General features: G+C 47.0%; 1 protein-coding gene and 1 long non-coding RNA gene across 2 annotated transcripts in view; one reads left to right on the plus strand and one right to left on the minus strand.

Moving 5' to 3' along the window:
- FARS2 (phenylalanyl-tRNA synthetase 2, mitochondrial) overlaps positions 1-18117 on the minus strand; it is a 621462-nt gene that overhangs the window by 18478 nt on the left and 584867 nt on the right. The window lies entirely within an intron of this gene.
- Positions 14130-15972, plus strand: LOC121020405 (uncharacterized). Its single transcript, XR_005786122.1, has 2 exons — positions 14130-14358; positions 15623-15972. It is a non-coding gene; the product is annotated as an uncharacterized LOC121020405 (long non-coding RNA).

Below are 18117 nucleotides of genomic sequence, written 5' to 3' on the forward strand. Positions count from 1 at the left end.
GCTCAGCCCAGGATCGGCAGAGTGTGAGGCCAGTGCTGGAAGGCAGGCTCACTCTGCAACAGGCTGGCAGGCAGCAGCTGCCAGCCGAGGATGGACAGGCTGACGGCTAATGGGACCCACGGCCAAGGGCATGGCGACCCTTCCAGCACTGATTCAGTCTTCAGAGACCAGGGGTCGGGGGGAGGCCGGGGAGTGAGGGAGGGGCCGTGGGATTGCTTCCATCTCCTCAGGGCAAGCCAGCCAATGGGCGGCCTCGCTGATGTTGTAATGTTCCAGCTCGGCATTTCATTGGCCAGCTCTCTTTCTGGGCTCAAACTATTTTTTCATTGGGGGGGGGGGGGGGGGGGGGGGGGGGCCCCGAAGTCGCAACTAGGCATAAACAAGATACAGAGGAGCAGCGCTGAGCCCAGATGGGTGGAAGAACACGCCCCTCAAGTGCTGTGTCATCTGTGAGGACAGAAACTGTGACAAGCCCCCAAGCCCCTCACAGGCCTTGGGGAGGCTGGGCTCTCCCACCCAGGCACAGGAGAGATTTCTCCCCCCTGATATTTATTTTTGTTTTCACAGTTTTACAATTCATGTTTCTTACTGTACGGTCGCTCAGGGCTTTTAACACAACAAAGGACTCCGTGAAGCTTCAATAGGGATAAGCCTGTAAGTGAGTAGCATTTCCTAAACCTGGTTGATCTCAGAGTCTTTTACTCGCAGACCATATTCCACTGGACACGCTCTAGAAGATGCTCCGCTAGCGAGTAAGTCACTCCGGAAATCCCAGCTCTTCAGGAAGTCATCCTCCCAGGGCCCCTCCCTGGGCTGGGTTATCTGGCCTCCACACCCACCTTGGGATCTGCCCTTGCCAGGCTCTGCTTAGTTGGAGGCTTGTGGCTTAGTCATGAGCAGCAGCCCAGGGTCACTCGTGGCCCCAAGTTGGGGTGGGAGGTGGAGGTGAGAAGTCTGGTGCTGGGAGAGCCTTACTCTCCCTCCTATGTCCCCCTTTGCACCCACCTGTGGATGCCAAGCGGCCAGCAATGACTGGGGCCCTTCTCAACACCAGCATCCTTGAGTGCTAGAGATGGATTCTGCACTCAGGGTGCTCCCTGGGAGGACCCAAGGCAGAGAACTAAGCAAGTCACTGCAATACCGTGTGCTGGGTGCAAGACTGGAAGTCATACCACATATGGTCATGGCTCTGAGGAAGGGAGTGATCGCTCTATTTTGGAGGGGACAGTGGGACGGGGCACCAGGGAGAAAGGGGATATAAGAGGCTAAAGACAGAAGTCAGTGCTTGAGGTGGTCAAATGAAACCTCTACACAGTTTAGGGTCCTCCAAAGTGTTCGCATCCCAGGAAACCAGGCCTGAGAACCAGACTTATGGGACAAGGGCTAAGCTCACCAGTGCACTCCAAGTTAAAAGCAGGCCTAGTGCCTGTGCAGAGGGTCAATGAGCCTGGGCTGGTGTGTGCTCTGGCCAAGCCCATGCCTGGTTTTCCTACTGCAGCTCCCAGATTGTGTCTGATACCAGAGAGGGAACTTCAGTCAGGTGATAGCCACGTGGTCAGAGGCGAGCAAGCCTCTTCATCCCAAGCGGGGTTAAGCACGTTGTATGGCGGTGGGGCAGAGGCATGGGAATTGCTGGTGCACTGAGGCTCGGGACTAAAGTGGTAAGAAGAGGCTGAGGACAAGATGGAGCAGAGGCAAGGTAAAAGTTGAAGAGCGGGAGGAAAAAGATGGCAGCTTGATGTAGTGCTGGTGCCCCGGGGATTAGGAGCTTTGCATTCTGGCTCCAGCTCGCCTTCTTCCTGCCTGTGTGACCTTGGGCCAGGCATCTCTGATCTGGGCTAGTTCACTTTTCTATAAAAGGAAGTTGGGAGAGTAGCGATGATCCTTAAAGCCCCCTCCTTCTCAAGTGTAATAACATCTTCCTTTCTGGAAGGTCCCTTACCAACTGCAGGTGTTACCACTGTAAAAAGGAATGGGTAGACAGGTGCGGGTGGCACAGTGATCCTCATGAGGGTGGGGTGAGGCTGCTAGCACCCTGGGCTGACTCAGAACGGTGCAGCACACAGCCCTCTGCGCCTCCCCCCCTCACCATCTCTCTGCTTTCTACCTGCTGAGCCCCCCAGGACACTGCAGCTCATGTAATAGTCTCCTCCAGTTCCCATAATGGTCCTGCAGCAGCTCCTGCAGGCTCAGCCTCTCTCTGCTGGCAGAAGGCTGTGAGTTCAGGGGGAAAATGAGCTCCTGGCTCTTGGGAAGGTGAAATCAGGCTCCAGAGTCAACCCAGGACAGTGGTAGAGCCACAGTTTCCCCTGGACACAAGGCCTGTGCAGGGCCCATACAGCGGAACTCTCACTCATTCCTCCACCCTGCAGAATCTAAATAGAAAGAGAAGGATCAGCCTTTGCTCCTCATTTGATATGGTACCCTTTCTTGCAGTTGTTTCCAAACCATGTTTACCTAAGAGTCCTGTCTGTAAATGCAATCTAACATGAAAGTGTAAACAACAAGTATTCAATAATTATTCCTTGAAATAAATGTGTATCGGGTGCAGTGTTGAGAACTTGCTACACACTGATGGTCCAAATAGACCTTCTCCCTGCCTTCAGAGCGTGTGGTTTAGTGAGTGAGACCACACATAAACAAATATTTTATGGACACTTATGATCAATGCAATGAAGGAAAAGAAAGCGGGGATGTGTTTAGGTTGATTTGTCAGGATGGATTTCCTGGGAAGGGATGCTCCTGCCTCTAACGAGGACCTGGTCAGTGTGAAAGCTGAGGACAGGGCCAGGCAGAGCCTTCAGTGACTGACAACACCCAGAAATAATGAGCAACCCCCACATGCAGATGGGACAGTGAGACGCCCCTGCCTGGTGGGAGGTGCTGACCTTCTCCACAGCGCAAGCCAAGCCAACAGCTCCCACCTGTGCCCCCAGTGGCCTGCCAAACATCAAGTCATAGGTTAATAAAATGTACAAATACAGAGATTTTCACACAATCGATACACATTAAGCATTTGAAGGTGACCAGCCCCATAAAAAAAAGCATCAACAAATTCAACAAAACAAAGAGCTTACAACTGGGGAAACTGAGTTACTAGCGTATCAGAACAGAAAGTTTTAGATCCATGTATTTAATATCTTCAGAGAGATAAGGGAAGATGTATATATCACATATATCAAGAGAAAAGATGGGTATGACTCAAGAGCCTGGCAATTATGAAGAGAACTAATGAGAGATCTTAGAAATGAAAAATATAATTATGCAAAAATTATTCCGACTCTAGTGTGGAGAATGAATACAAGGAGGCAAGACAGATAGAATCCAGTAAGGGATGACAGTGGCTTTGGCCAGGATGGGGGCAGAGCAGAAAGAGAGGAGTAGATGTATTCAAAATATATTTTAATGAGGATTCTGCAAGACTTTCTAACTTGCTAAGGGTTTGAATGTGAGGATGAAGGAGAGAGGGCACTCAGGGATGATTTCTAGAACAAACACAGAACTCCTTCCTGCATAGACCAGGGAAGCCCCTTTACCCTGTGTGCATCAAAATGAGTTAGTTGTACAACCCATTGTACAATCTCCAAACTGCACCTTTTGAGGTTTTCTCTTCTCCTTGCTCTTGACCCAGAGGGCTTGAAAAGAAGAGGAGAGAGCTGAGTCCATCACTGAATGTGGCCATTATGTTTGTCATCCCTGGTGCCTCAGGGAGGGTCATGGCTGTGAGGGGAGAGAAACGTGACCATTGCAGATTGGGTGCCCTTGAAAGCAGGCCCTGAGATGGAGTTTTTCTTGCAGAATGTTAAGGAGTCAACAATGAAGGAGTGGGGGGCGGGGGGAAGAAGGATCAAGCAGAGAAAGAAGTAGAACCAAACCTGATGACAGCCTTGGTCAACCCCATGGGGGATGGAATGACCAGACTGTTATGCACTTTCATTCTTCAGTCATTACATTTGGGTAGCACTCCCCATTGCCGGAATAGCAAGTCCTTATTGAAGGGTGGCACACTATAAAGATCAGCACAGTGATTGAAGTCACAGAAGCCCCCCAAGTGGCTTGAGGTGCGGCCTTGTGTATATCTTACTGTTCCTTGTACTTACCTGGTCTGAGGTCATTACTAAACATATCTCCATATTGTGGGGAAATCATAAGTTCGGAGGCAAGGGAAGGCCTAATCAAAGCCAAGAACATCATTCATTGGGGTAAAAGAGAAAGGAGTGGCTTTAAAAATGGTCAATATGGAGCTGAAATCATCTCACTTATGGCAAACTGTATAACCCTAAGCACAAATCTTGGGAAGTTCATGCCCTGAGATCCAGAGTCTACAAGTTCACAATATAATACCTTATTGAGAAAGCAAGTCTAAGTCAATTGATAGAGACCCTCTCTGCTGATTCAAATTCTGTTTTCACATGACCTGGCTGGCAGTGGGCTGAGACTCATCTCTCAGAACACTTGGAAGCCCTAAATGTGGACTGATGAACTGCAATATAGAACATCTTTGAGTCCCTACATCATTCAGGGATTCTATATTCTACTAAAGTCTGCTTATGTGATATTTGGGATTGTGAATGTAAAAACTGAGGCAGGAGGCAAATGATAATGTATCCAAATATGCTCTGTGCTATTTGGTTCAATGGGGCCTGGGATTTTTGAAATTCTGAAATAAAGTGGTTTACTGGGCAGTGTTCCATGGAGGGGAATAAGGAAGCAGGATAGGGAGAAGGAAGCCGAGCAAAATGCAAAGCCAACAAAGCCCCATGCTTGAAAGGTGACTGCCTCATCCCACACAGGAGGTCTGTGGACCATGAGCCCCTCCACTCACTTGTCGGAGGGATGGACATTGGCTGGCAATTCCCATTCTCCATGTGCTCAGGCAAAGCACCTTCCAGAAGTAGCCCTCTGACAAAGAATGGAGTCTAGATATTGGGAGAAAAAGCAAACTGGGAACTGAGGGGCATGGAAGTAGGAAGGGAACCTGAGGATACAGAGCGGAATGAACACCACAATTGCCAGGAAGAAGTTCCAAGGTTATGGAGTCAGCACCACTGTGTCCAAGACCATGCTGCCTATTGTGGAGAAGACAGAAGTCCCCAGACTCCACGGCTCTCATCAGTAACAGATGTCTGTTCCCTCAACATTTCAAACCAGGCTTAAGTTTCCTCACTGTTCAGATATGGCTTCCTGGGATGATGGCAGTGAGCATCAGTGAATGTTAGGGGTCATAGTTGCATCTGGAAAATGACTGGCTTTTTAATGCACTGTATTCATAATGATCATAGCAACAAATACAACAATAATGTGGCTGAGACTGTGCTCACCACACCTATTTTCTCTTCCTGGAATACAGCAAATCTTTCTATTCAAGCACCCTTGGTCTAGGTAGATTGGGTCTAGTACCCTTGGATCTATTCTCAATAATGTCATTGCTTCCAGGTCAAGGCAGTAAAAGCAGGCGTGAATTTCCTTCAGAAACCTTAAAGTCCACATGCTGGAGATAGTGATTCCACAAAATAGAAGGGCAGCATTCTTGAGTCCCTGGGTCACAGGAGAGCCACCTGACCACAATTATCCACACTGGACCCTGTGTTAGTGGGAAATAAACTTTTGCTAAGCCATGAAGATCTTCAAGCTGTGAGCTGTTAGCTTGCTCTGTTACATTTAACAGCAATAACCACAGAAACAACAACCTGTCATGTAGTATCTTGATTTTCCTTTTGTAGGTGAGGAAATTGAGGATCAAAATGGTTAAAAGGCTAGCAATGGCAGAGGTGGAACTCAAAGTTTATCTTTAATCCCAGCCTGTGTTCACTGTCATGTAAAGCCTAGTGTGACTATGTTTGATGCTTTCCCACATGTCAGCTTTGATGGGACAGAGAGGAGAATATAGAAACCTGGGGTCTCTTGGGTGGGATATGGAATGGGGAGGTAGGACACAGAAAATAAAGGCTCTCCACATCAGAAGCCAAGCTTTAGGCACTCTGCAATTTTGCTAAGGGCTTCCCCACCTGCTCACATATGGTCTTCCCTTAATATCCTCACTGTAATGAAGTTGTTTCTTCACTACAGTATGCTCATTTGTCTTGTGTGATTCTAATGACTACTTGCTACTGAAGAGAAGAAATGAGGTGATTTAAGTGTACAACCTTAAATTCTCAAGGCTGTGCCCCTCAACTCCAAGCAGAAGCAGAGAACCTCTTATATCATGTAGACATCTTGCTTGCTTTCTGTTCTGCCACTTACCCATTTCCTTAATAAATCTGATTTTCCAAGTTACCATATCCTTTGGGGAAGTCTAAGCCATTCCTCTAGCCAGGAGTGAGAGTTCATGGCCTAAGCTAAATATGTATGATGGAGTGATTTCCTTGTCAGATTATTGAGATTATTGGCTTAGGCATGGGCATGGGTCAATGGACCTAAGCAGAAAGTCTGCTGATGAGGTTTCTGGGAAGGCCCTCCTTTAAAAAAAAAAAAAAAAGTTAAAAATGTTTGCTTTTCTGTCTTGGGGCTTGGGTGTGTATGTTGTTCCTGAAACCAAAACAGTCATCATGGGTCCATTATGAGAATAGTCTATGAGGATAAGCCAAAGATTTAGGATGGCAGAGTAGTAAGACAGAAATAACCTGAGTCTTTAAGACATTGGTGAACTTGTGAATTAACCAAAACTGGAATTTCTGCCCCTCTGGACTTATTATGTGAGATAATAAACTGCTTAATTGTTCACATCATGATGAATTAGGGTTTCTATTACTTGCAACCGAAAGCATCCCAATGGATTCAACTGATAATGTTGCCATATGCTCTAGGAGGGAGAGCACAAGAAGAGCTTAGTGGCTCCCACAATGCTTAGTGGCTCAGTTGGCTTTCTTGATAGAATCTTAGCTTCCACCCATGCCCTGTGCTCTGACTTAGAATAAATCCTTCCACATTTCACTTACTCATGACTCTGCTCATCTTAGCCCCACTGCCCTTCAGAGGGAGCATCCCCTGAATTACTGCACAACAAATCCTCAAGTTTCCACCCAGTTTCCCAGCTGCCCATTCTCATTGCTGCAAGCAGGAGAAAGATGTTGAACACCATGAGTCCTGGCAATTCTTTGTAAAAGATGGTGACTGTTTTCTTGGGTTTCCATAGGTGAGTAATAGGAAGGAAAAGAAGCTCATTTTTTCTAACATTAGTTAATTCACATAAGGTCACATTTTACATCATTTTAATTAACTTTCATTGAGTTCATGTTCAAAATGGGAAAAAAATATGTTCATTAAAATAAGTCATGAGGACCTTAGGTATAACAGTATGGGGTATTTAAACAGGTTAGAAAATTGGAAATCTTTTCCTTCTGCTCTGATGCATGGTGGGGTTTTGTGAATTCCTAACTTCTAACATATCACCTTTGCAGAATTCAGGAAGAAATAGACTTGAAGGTTTTAACTCTTTCAGGAAGACTTTTCTGAGATTTCTCACCCCTGCTTGTTCCCTTCCTCAACCACTGGCTAAGCCCCCTGTCCCATTAACACTTTGCAAACCTCTGTCTCACAACTACTACGTTATTTGACATTAATCATTTAATATTTTATTTCCTCCACAACATTGTGAGGTTCTTGAGGGCAAGACCTTGTGTTATTTCTTTATCTTTTAGCAAGATGGTTGGCATACAATAGGTGCTCAGTATAAGTTTATTGAATGAATGAAAGCCAGGAAAATTTTTCCTGGGTCTCATTTTAATTTAAGAAAGGACAAGTATGTATAGCACTGTGCAAAATGAAAATTAAAAGGCAAAGTCCTTTAATAGTAGTATTGAAGGCCTGAAGAATGTGCTGTCTATGTCAGAGTGGCTGGTGGAACACAGCTGGCAGCTGGGCTGGTCTCTGAAATGTGGGCTTAGGACAAGTGTGGGTCCATGTGCCTCACACACCTGGGAATACAGTAACAGAGTCTTAAGGCATACGCAGTGACAATCTGCACTAATCTGGAGGGTGGGAGCTGCCTGAGGTGCATTTGTTCTATGTTTTGGCTTTTGGGATTGTCTCCAAATGAAGCACAAGCATTTTTCTTAGCTGAACTGACACTGATTCTCCAGATACCTGTCCACCTAACTCATAAGGCCTCCATGACTCATTTTCCATTTCTCAACAAGCCCCTGTCAGATGGAGTTTCATCCCACAAGTCCTTGCTGAGCCTGGCAATGTGCCCAATTACATAGCAAGTCCAATTGCAGGACTACAGGTTCTCCTTGGTGCCCCATTTGTCCTTCCCCATTGTCCCCAACAGCCACTTCATTCACTGTCCTCATTCCCCTCCCCCTGTGGAATGACCTGCCATCCCCACTTGGTCAACAAGTATGAAATTGGCTGGAAAAAAAGGCAACAGTCTTCTTATTTTTCAAGAGGTGCTTTGTAGCTGGGAAAGTTTGAGACTGAATTTCCCCATGCTCACATTTACCTCCCTGTTGAAATTTGTAAGTAGTCTTACTTTTTCTTTTTCTTTTCTTTTTTAAGATTTTATTTTTAAGTAATCTCTATATCCAACGTGGGGCTTGAATTCACTACCACAAGATCAAGAGTCACATGCTTGGGACAGCTGGGTGGCTCAGTCAGTTAAGTGTTCGATTTCGGCTGAGGTCGCAGTCTCACGGTTCATGAATTTGAGCCTCACATTGGGCTCAGTGTGGAGCCTGCCTGGGATTCTCTGTTTCCCTCTCTCTGCCCCTCCCCTGCTCACACTTTCTTTTCTCTCAAAAATAGATAGATAAATAAATAAACAGAAAAAAAAAGAGTCACATGCTCTACTGACTGAGCCAGGCAGCTGTCCCCTTGTGTGACTTACTTTTAAGAAACTCCAATATTTGGATTTCTAAATGTAGATTCAAACACTATTCACACCACAAAAGGATTTTCCCATCTTCAAAGGACTTGTCCTTAGACTCCTACAAATCAATAAGAATAAGTTAACCAAATAAAAAAATGAACAAAATACTTGAACAAGCCTTTCCTTTCAAAGTTTATCCAAATGGCTGTTAACATAGAAAACTATGCTCAATTGCATTAATCAGGCAAATGCAAATTAAAATCAAATTAATACCAATAGACACCCACCAGAATGGCCAAACATTCTGGTAAATGAAAAACATAGAAAATAATAAGTGTTAGCAAGGGTGTGGAAGAACTAGATTCATATACACTGCTAGTGAAATTGGTACAACATGTTTAACAATATTTATAAAACTGAATATACACATAAGTCCTGACTCACAGATTCCACTCTCAGGTATGTGCCCAATGGAAATACACATATATACCCACCAACACACAGGTAGTAGAATGTGCTGATCAGCATCATTTGTTTTAGAATATGTCTGGTAATTATGCAAATGTTAATCAATGGTAGAATAGATGTAAATAAACTGTGATATAGTCACACAACAGAATATTCTTCCGTGATGAGAACAGATAGACACTACATGCAACAATGTGGATGAAATTGATGAACACAATGTTAAGCAAAAGATAGACACAAGAGTGTATCACTTTAAATAAAGTAAAACCTGGTAAAACTAAGCTATGTTCTTGGAAATCAGAATAGTGATTATCCTAAGGGGGTAAGAGATTGGAGGGAAGCATGGGGAGGGCCCTCTAAAGTTTTTATAATGTTTTATTTCTTGATCTGGATCCTGGTTACATAGATGTGTCCAGGTTGTGACATGTGCACTTTCCAGTGTGTGTATTAAACTTCAATTAAAAAAAGGTTTTTTAAGTATGATGAAATTTATAAATTTTTCATGCCACAATAGAACTTTCTAGAATTATATTTGCTATCCAGAATGAAACATACCACCAATGTTCAATTGGATTAAGTATTTTCCCTCCCTAGTGTCTTTACTAGCTTACTAATTCTGGAAGGCTAGGGAACTGAGTTAGGATTTAGGGACTAACTTCTACATGCATGGCATTGGATCATGTGTTTTTGGTATTCTCTAAATAGCCTATGTTCCTGCACTCCAATTGAGGCCCAGAGGACAGAGACCATTTTTCATTCTCTTTTGTCTCCCCACCCCATCTCTTCCTCAATGCCCAGCTGCCCTGAGGATTCTTCAGAGGACATAGTTTCAGGCTGGAGAGGATTCCTTACTTCTCTAACTCTGTCACAGAACAAGCTCTGAGATAGGATGCCTTTCTTTTATGAAGCAAGAATTTATTATGTACCTGTTATTACCTCAGTTTACCTTCACATTCTCAAACCTATGCCCATTTTATGGAGGAGAAAACTGGGAAGCATCACTCAAAAGGCAACATCCTTCAGAAGTGACAAGCTGGTCACAGGATTCAGTTGGCTCCATGACCACACCATACTGCCTGGTGTTTTCTAGAGAAGCCTCACTCTGCAATTTTAGTTTCCAAAAGCAGCCACCTTCTTTCTGCAAGTAACAACCTGGGCTGGCTGGCCATCCCTGACCGGCCGTGAGTTTTGATGTCCCTTCATTCCGCCCCAGGGCCTGGAGACAATCATTCAGAACTCCCCTACTAGAGGCTCTGGTTCTTCGCAGGTCCCAATGGGGCCCAAGACAGGGTCACCCCACTCTGAGCCTGCCTATTCCTTCTCTGCAGGAGAGGAAGGAAAACCCCAGAATTTTGCTGGCTTCTCTGTGGTGGACACGGAAGCTGCTCCTGCCTGATCAGTACCTGGGCGAGTCTGCTCCAGGTGCACGGGCCCTGCAGATGCTGTCAGAGCTGCCCATTTATAGACAATGGCCGGGTGCCCAAATTTTCCCCAGGCAGCCTGACTGCACGCTTCACCTCCCAGCCCGGCTGTGTGGAACTCTCCATCTGTATTGATCACACTGGCTTACCACTGCAGACAGAAAGCCGCTCTGTAATCTGCTGGGCAAGGCACAGCGCTACCCGGCATGGCGATTACAACTCAGCTCAGGGAAATGAGCCTCTGGTCTTGAGCTCAGCCCAGCAGCCTTTTTTTCCTCAGTGGAATTTTCCCCAGGCTTGTTCGGCGCAGACTCAGGGATAGCAAATTGACCACTCCTCAGTGCTCTGGTGCTGCCATGGAAATCAGTAAAAGCAGCCTCAAGGGCAGGGTCTAAACCAGCACATCTTGATGGAGAGCATGCACGCCCATTATCTCTGTGCTCAGGGTCCCCAAACTCCAATCTTTGGCCAACCTCCAATGACCATTTTCTGCACTTTATGCCTCCCTCACCCTTGGCAGAGAAATCGCTGCATGATCCCAGCAAGAGTGATGGAGTTGCAATGTGGCCAGGACTTTAGAGGCCATCCGGTGCTCCTTTTACCAGTGAGAAAACAAGCCTAGAGAAGTTAACTGACTTGCCCAAGGTCACACAGCCGTGCAGGTAGAAGTTGTATGAAAAGAATACAGGCCTTCTGATTTGATGATCACCTCCCCCTCCCCCACAGCATTCTAGGCTGTTTTTCTTTCTTTACTTAAGGGACTCCTCTAAGCCCTGCACAGTTTTGGGCTACAGATTCAGGAGAGCCTAGAGATGATCACTTTCCTTTGGGGAGGCCAGAGAGATTTGTGAGGGGACCCACCAGGAATGACAGTGCTAAAGGAGAGCACACCCCAGGGCCCAGGTGGCTCACAGAAAAGTAGGCAGAAGGTGAGCATTGTTTGGGCCACAGCAGGGAAGAGTGAGGGGAACACATGTATGCACTAAGTCAGTGTCAGCTGCCCTCAAGCATCCGAATGTCCCAGGAGGGGCAGCAAATGCCTGCTTCCCCTGGCAATATTGACACTCGGACCAGTGACTGTCAGGTAATTCCTGTGCTCTGTTCACTGCATCAGTTGAAACCGAAAATGCATCACCCTCCAGGAGGGTTGGCATGGAGGACATCTGAGGCGGTGAAGGCAGGCGTCAGGTTGGTCACCTCCAGTATATTCAGAGATGATCAGAGGAGGGTCGCACAATGGCTGGATGTCCCCAGCCGGCAGCCTCTGCAATTCTCTCCTCTCTTCCCATCCCCAACTTTCTGTTCCCTGCTTTGGGCCAGTTTTCCCCCTCTCCCTCTCCACCCCATCTAGACTTTCCAGGCCTGTGTCCCACTTTCCGAAGGACCTGCCTATGAGGTAACTGGCTAGAGAATTGGGCCGATGTAGAAGGATGGCCGTGGTGGCTGGTGATTTTCACAGTTTGCCTATCCTTGGATAACTTCCCAAATCTACATCGATGTGCCAAGTCCGGGCCAGTCTCCATGCCTCCGTGGGCCTCTGTTTCCACATCTGAAGCTCTGGGTCTTTTTAAGCAAGAGCAACCATGCCTCCCATGAAGATGGTGCTATTACTTTTTTAAAAAATGTTCTTGTCTTAAAAAATGTTTGTGGGGCGCCTGGGTGGCTCAGTCGGTTAAGCGGCCGACTTCAGCTCAGGTCACGATCTCACACTCCGTGAGTTCGAGCCCCGCGTCGGGCTCTGTGCTGACCGCTCAGAGCCTGGAGCCTGTTTCAGATTCTGTGTCTCCCTCTCTCTGACCCTCCCCCATTCATGCTCTGTCTCCCTCTGTCTCAAAAATAAATAAACATTAAAAAAAAATGTTTGTGCTATGAATTCAGACAGCACAGACCTGAGCTCCAGTTTTGCCCCATCTTCACAGCCTGCCCTCCAATCCTCAGTGTCCCCATCTGTATTATGGGGTTGATAAAGTCAACCACATGGTTTGTTTGAAGGACTGAGTGAAATGATGCATGGGAAGTGCTCAGCCCAGTGTTATCCCAATAAATGTAACATGTTCACATATCCTCATCATTTATGAAGCAGGTAGGGCATATTCTAGCATCAAAATGATAGATGCATAAATGGAACTCCAAGAAGTGACTCATCTAGAAGCAGAGGTTTCAGGGTCTGTGGACACCTCCCAATGCTACCTCCTCAGTATCTCTGTTTCTGATGAGCTATCTGCCACTCCTTGGAAGGTTTGGAAAATGCACAGTGGGTTCTCATTGCTCACACAGTCCTGACTGCATGCAAGAATCCCAGAGTAAAATCTGTGTGTCTGACATTCCTCGGGGTTTGCCCTCATGATTAATTTTATAGATGAAGAAATTAAGACCCAGAGATGTTGAGTGGCATACCTGGGGTCACACAGCTTATTCTCCCCTCACTCCCACCTCCATCTCTGTGCCCGGAGATGCTGTCCCTTCTCCTGATTCAAGGTTCGATCTAGGTTGTCCTTACTTTGCCCATTCACAGATCCTGGAGAGGGAACTCAGGGGTCTTGTAGTCCAGGACCTTCTGGGCACAAGAAGGCCCTCCTGAGCAATGCCTGACCCAGCCCCCTCGCACCCTATCCCAAGTTGGTGGGATTCCAAGGTCACACTTTGCTCCTATCTTCCACGTAGCTGCAGTTGTCCAGTGGCTGTTCCTCTGCTCAGGCCAAAATGTGTCTGTCAACTCCACCCAGTAGGCCTGGGGTTAGGAAGAGGCCCCAGAGAGGGCCATAGCACAGCAGGTGAGACCAGGGACCCAGCTCATCCTGGGGGGCACACAGCCCAGTGAGCTACCACCAATCTGCAGGGACAATGAGCCCAAAAGTCACTTCTGCAGGGGGCAAAGCCTGACCTTCTCTCGTGGCTCCAGTGGGGCCAGAAGCACAGCCAGTTCCCCTCATCTGCCATCTGTGTCTGCTGTGCTGACTTCACTCTCAGGTTGCAAGGACAGTTGAGTAGATGCCATCAGAGAACACAACTCCTGAAGGAGCAGCGTCTGGGAGGGGATGGAGTTCACGTTCACAGGTGTTTGATGCTCATCCTTATTAAACCCAGGCCAGAGAACTTATTCCTGGTCAGCACATGTCCTGGCCTCAGAGGGGAGGAAGGCAAGTGGGCAGCAACCCTTGAGAGGGTTTTCCTCTTGGGATAATATTCAAGGCTGGATGAAGAGAGGGTGGTTGGCCCTGCCTTCCACAATGTTAGGGCTACTTAGGGGTCCAACTCCAGTTTTTAGGAAGGAAACACAAATATTTTCAGGCTTCAAGTGAAGCAAAGCATGTGCCTTGTCTCAGAGGAATCCAGTCACAACCTTCAAACAGGCTCACAGTGCTCCCCCCAGGACACTCCCCAGCTCTTATCCCTCTCCACAGCCCACACCCCCCAGGTTGGGCCTCACAGTCAGGAAGAGCTCAAAATTCCAAGCTGTTATTATGACCCCACAGGGGAACTCTGACATCCCTGTGAGCCAACACTGTGCATGGGGAAACAGGGCTATGACTGAAGCAACATTTGGGCCTAGAAACTCACTGCTGCTGGGCTCGGAAGCCCAGGGATCTGGCAGGTCTGAGCACAACAGCAGCTCAGGCCCGTCTGTGCGTCCTGAGCTGCCCTGTCCCTCAGCTCTCTGTAAGTGCTTGGGGATGGCAGGGAAAGTTGGGCCCTAGTGGGGAGTCCCTCCCAAACAGTGGGCACGATGAGGCCTCTGGGTGTGACCTGAGAGCCCATTTGACCACCAAGCATCCTGCATCCCACTGTCCTCAGCTGTTTCAGCAGATCAGCTGTGCTCATTCCAGGTCTTTAAGTTTATCTCTCTCTTTTTTTTTTTTTTTTTTTTTTTGGCTCCCTCTGAGAGGCAAATGTTCTAACAAAGATGTGAGATACTGGAACAAGGCATTAATTTCAATAGTCACACTTAAAAGCAATTGCTTGGGAAATATCTCATTTTCCCATTAAATGCTGCACAGCCAAAACCTCAGGTGATTCTCTTCCCTTCCTCTCCCTGGCCCCTTCCACCTCCATGCGCTAACCCCCCTTCCCCTCTGCCAACAGCTCACAACCAGCAGATCATTTCCCAGTCCTGTCCTAAAATTATATCCTGAGTACATAAATGATTCCATTTGGCTAATAAGCAACCTCTAGACAGCAAATGCCTGACAGGTGACTTACCCTAAAGAAATCATCCTGGAGGGGCTTCCTCCCAAGGTGGGTGTCTTCTTAGGAGCACAGAGCAGGTGGCTAATCATGTTAGCAGCTTTGTGAACACTCCATTCTTGGTGCAGGGGGACTGGCAGGCACACAGGGGCCTGGAGAGGGGGCAGCCTGCCCTCTGAGGTCTCTCCTTGCTAATGAGACATGGATGATGTAAAGAATGCATTTCCAGGTCTTCCCTGGCCTTCCACTAGACAAAAGTCTGAAGAGGCGTGTCTTTCAAGACCTGTCTCAGGGGAAGCTGTGATCCAGGTGGGGCTGAGCCTGACAGACGTAGTGGATGATTTGAAAAATTGATTGTGGTCTTTCACTGCAAAACCGGGAGAGAAGTCCTGGCTGCCTCCCTTCCTCCCCATCTGAAGGCCCTGGGGCCTGACTGAGACAGAGCTAGAGGCTGGAAAAGGAGAGTCTTGGCCTGTCCCCCATTTTCCCAGTCTCCCCATGCCCCTGACCCCCAACCCCCTCCTTGTCTTCCAACTACAGGTTCTTCTCTCTGGTTCCATTACTGCAGGGCCCCACTCTAAGATGCCATCTAATGTAATCTCTCTCTAAGGGAGACCCACAAAACACACCTGCCCCCTCTTTCACAGAGATTCTGATTATTATTATTATTAAAAATAAGAGTTGACTATATGTGACAGACTTCCGCAGGCTCAGTTCCAACTGTCAATTTCATTGACAGTTTACAGAAGAACTGAGGCCCAGAGAAGCTCAGTCATGTCCCCTGAAGTCACACTGCTGTGTTCTGAGGATTTGAGCCCAGATTCTCTTGGTTCTGGGGTCTGAATACAGATTGCATGGCAGCACTCTCCATCTAGCCTGCAAAACTCAAGGAAATTCATCTCCAGTGAGGGAGTTTCGAGTCCCGGCAGTGAGGAGCTCTCTGGAGCAGGGTACTGACCCCATAGACTTCATATGGCTTCACAGCTGCTGGCACCTGCAGCCTCTCCTCCCTGAGTAAGAGAGGAGCATGGAAAACAGTATGGCAGGTCCTCAAAAAATTCAAAATAGAGCTACCATGAGATTCATCAATCCCACTTCTAGGTATGTATCAAGGGAAACAAAATCAAGTTCTCAAAGAGATATCTGCACCTCCCTGTTCATTGCAGCATTATTTATGACAGCCAACATATGGGAACAACCCAAGTGCCCTTCAAGAGATGAATGGATAAAGAAAATGTGGTCTATACGTACAATGGAACATAACTCAACCTTTAAAAAAAAGGAAATCCTACCCTTTGCGAAAACATAGAAGAACCTGGAGGACATTGTACTAAGTGAAGTAAGACAGACACAGAAAGAGAAATACTGCATGATACTTTAATGTATGTGGAATCTAAAATAGTCAAACTCACAGGAGCAGAGAGTAGAATGGTGGTTGCCAGGGGCTGGGGGATGGGGGCACATGGGAAGATATTGTTCATAGCCAAATACAAAATTACAGTTATACAGGAGGAGCTAGTTCTGGGGATTTAACGTACAACATGGTGGGGTGCCTGGGTGGCATATTCAGTTAAGCATCCAACTCTTGATTTCAGCTCGGGTCATGATCTCATAGTTCATGGGATCGAGCCCCATGTCAGTCTCTGTACTGAGTATGGAGCCTGCTTGGGATTCTCTCTCTCTTCTCCTCTCCAGCTCTCTCTCACTCTCTCTCTCTCTCTCTCTCTCTCTCAAAATAAATAAATAAATAAATATTTTTAAAAAATAAAGTACAACATGGTGACTCTGGTTAAGAATATATATTATACTTGAAATTTGCTAAGAGGGTAGATCTTAAGTGTTCTCACCAAAAGAAAAAAAGGAAGAAGGAAAATGGTAATTAATCAAAGTGATAGATTGGTTAATTAGTTTGATTGAGGTGCTCCTTTCACAATGTATGCGTATATGAAAACATCAAACTGGGGGCGCCTGGGTGGCTCAGTTGGCTCAGGTCATGATCTCACAGCTCGTGAGTTTGAGCCCTACATCAGGGTCTGCACTGGCAGCTCAGAGCCTGGAGCCTGCTTTGGGTTCTGTCTCTCTCTCTCTCTTTCTGCCCCTCCCCTGCTTATGTTCTCTCTTTAAAAAATAAACTTAAAAAAAGAAAGAAAACTTCAAACAGTATACCTTGAATATATACAATTTTTATCAATTATACCTTAATAAATGTGGGGTGAAAGGAGAGACAGACCAGGAGCCACCAGCTCTGCATACAATTATGAGTCTCATCTTACTGATTCCCACCTTAGGGAGAGAAGCTGAGGCTCAGAGAGGCTGAATCAATTGATAAGGTCACATAGATTTAAGGTCTCTTCTCTTCTCTAGGCAATGGGCTTTAAGGCTGTCGTTCTCTTCTTCCCTGTAATTTGATGGCTCTGAGTTGCCCTTCTTGGGCTTTGGTGCAGCTGAGCTCTTGCATCAGCCTGCATATACATGTGCACTTAGAGACGTGAATGCTGTAATTTCCTTGTTCACGCACAGTCTATCCCAGGGCTGGGGGGGTGAGACGGCAAGAGAAGGGGTCTTGAGGGTCAAGACCATGTGGGAAGGCTGGGCCACTGAACCCAGAGTGTGGCTCAAGTCAGCCAGCCCGGCTCCTGAAGCCACACACACATAGGAAGGTGTTATCCCATTTCAGGAGTTGCCCTGATGCCACAGGAGGCCACGCAGCTGTTGGAGGCTGCTCTGGTCTGTCTGGGGTCAGTCTAGCCAAGTTCTGGTCTTTCCTTCAGAGCAGAAAATCAAAGCACATTGAAGAAAACCCTGAGAAGGCTATTGTTTTCCCAACTTGAGTGCCTGGGGTGGAATTCTGGTCCGATGTTTGGAGGACTGACTTTTGTGAAGTAATGTGTCTGGGACAAGTGATGGTTCCTTCTCTTCCTACTGTCTGGTCTGCTCCTGCCAGACTCACCAGCACAGTGGAGAGAAAGAGCGATTGAGTTCTATGATCTAAGGGATCCCAGGTGCCCCAAGGCAGCCATAGAGCCACACCATTTGGAAAGCCCAGTTTTATGCTTTCCACAGCCTCCTGCTGCTGGTGCTTGAGGAGGATGACAAAGCAGCAGCAGCTCAGCCAGTCCAGGCCCAGGAAGCGTGGGGCGAGGTTCTCGGTGTAGGAGTGCGATCATAGGCTTGGACAACAGAGAGACCTGGTTCCATTGATATATTCCATGTAAACTTGGGCAAGTCTCAGCC

This window comes from Herpailurus yagouaroundi, unplaced genomic scaffold (assembly GCF_014898765.1).
Source record: "Herpailurus yagouaroundi ecotype Mexico unplaced genomic scaffold, PumYag 250, whole genome shotgun sequence".
NCBI classification, from domain to species: Eukaryota; Metazoa; Chordata; class Mammalia; order Carnivora; family Felidae; genus Herpailurus; species Herpailurus yagouaroundi.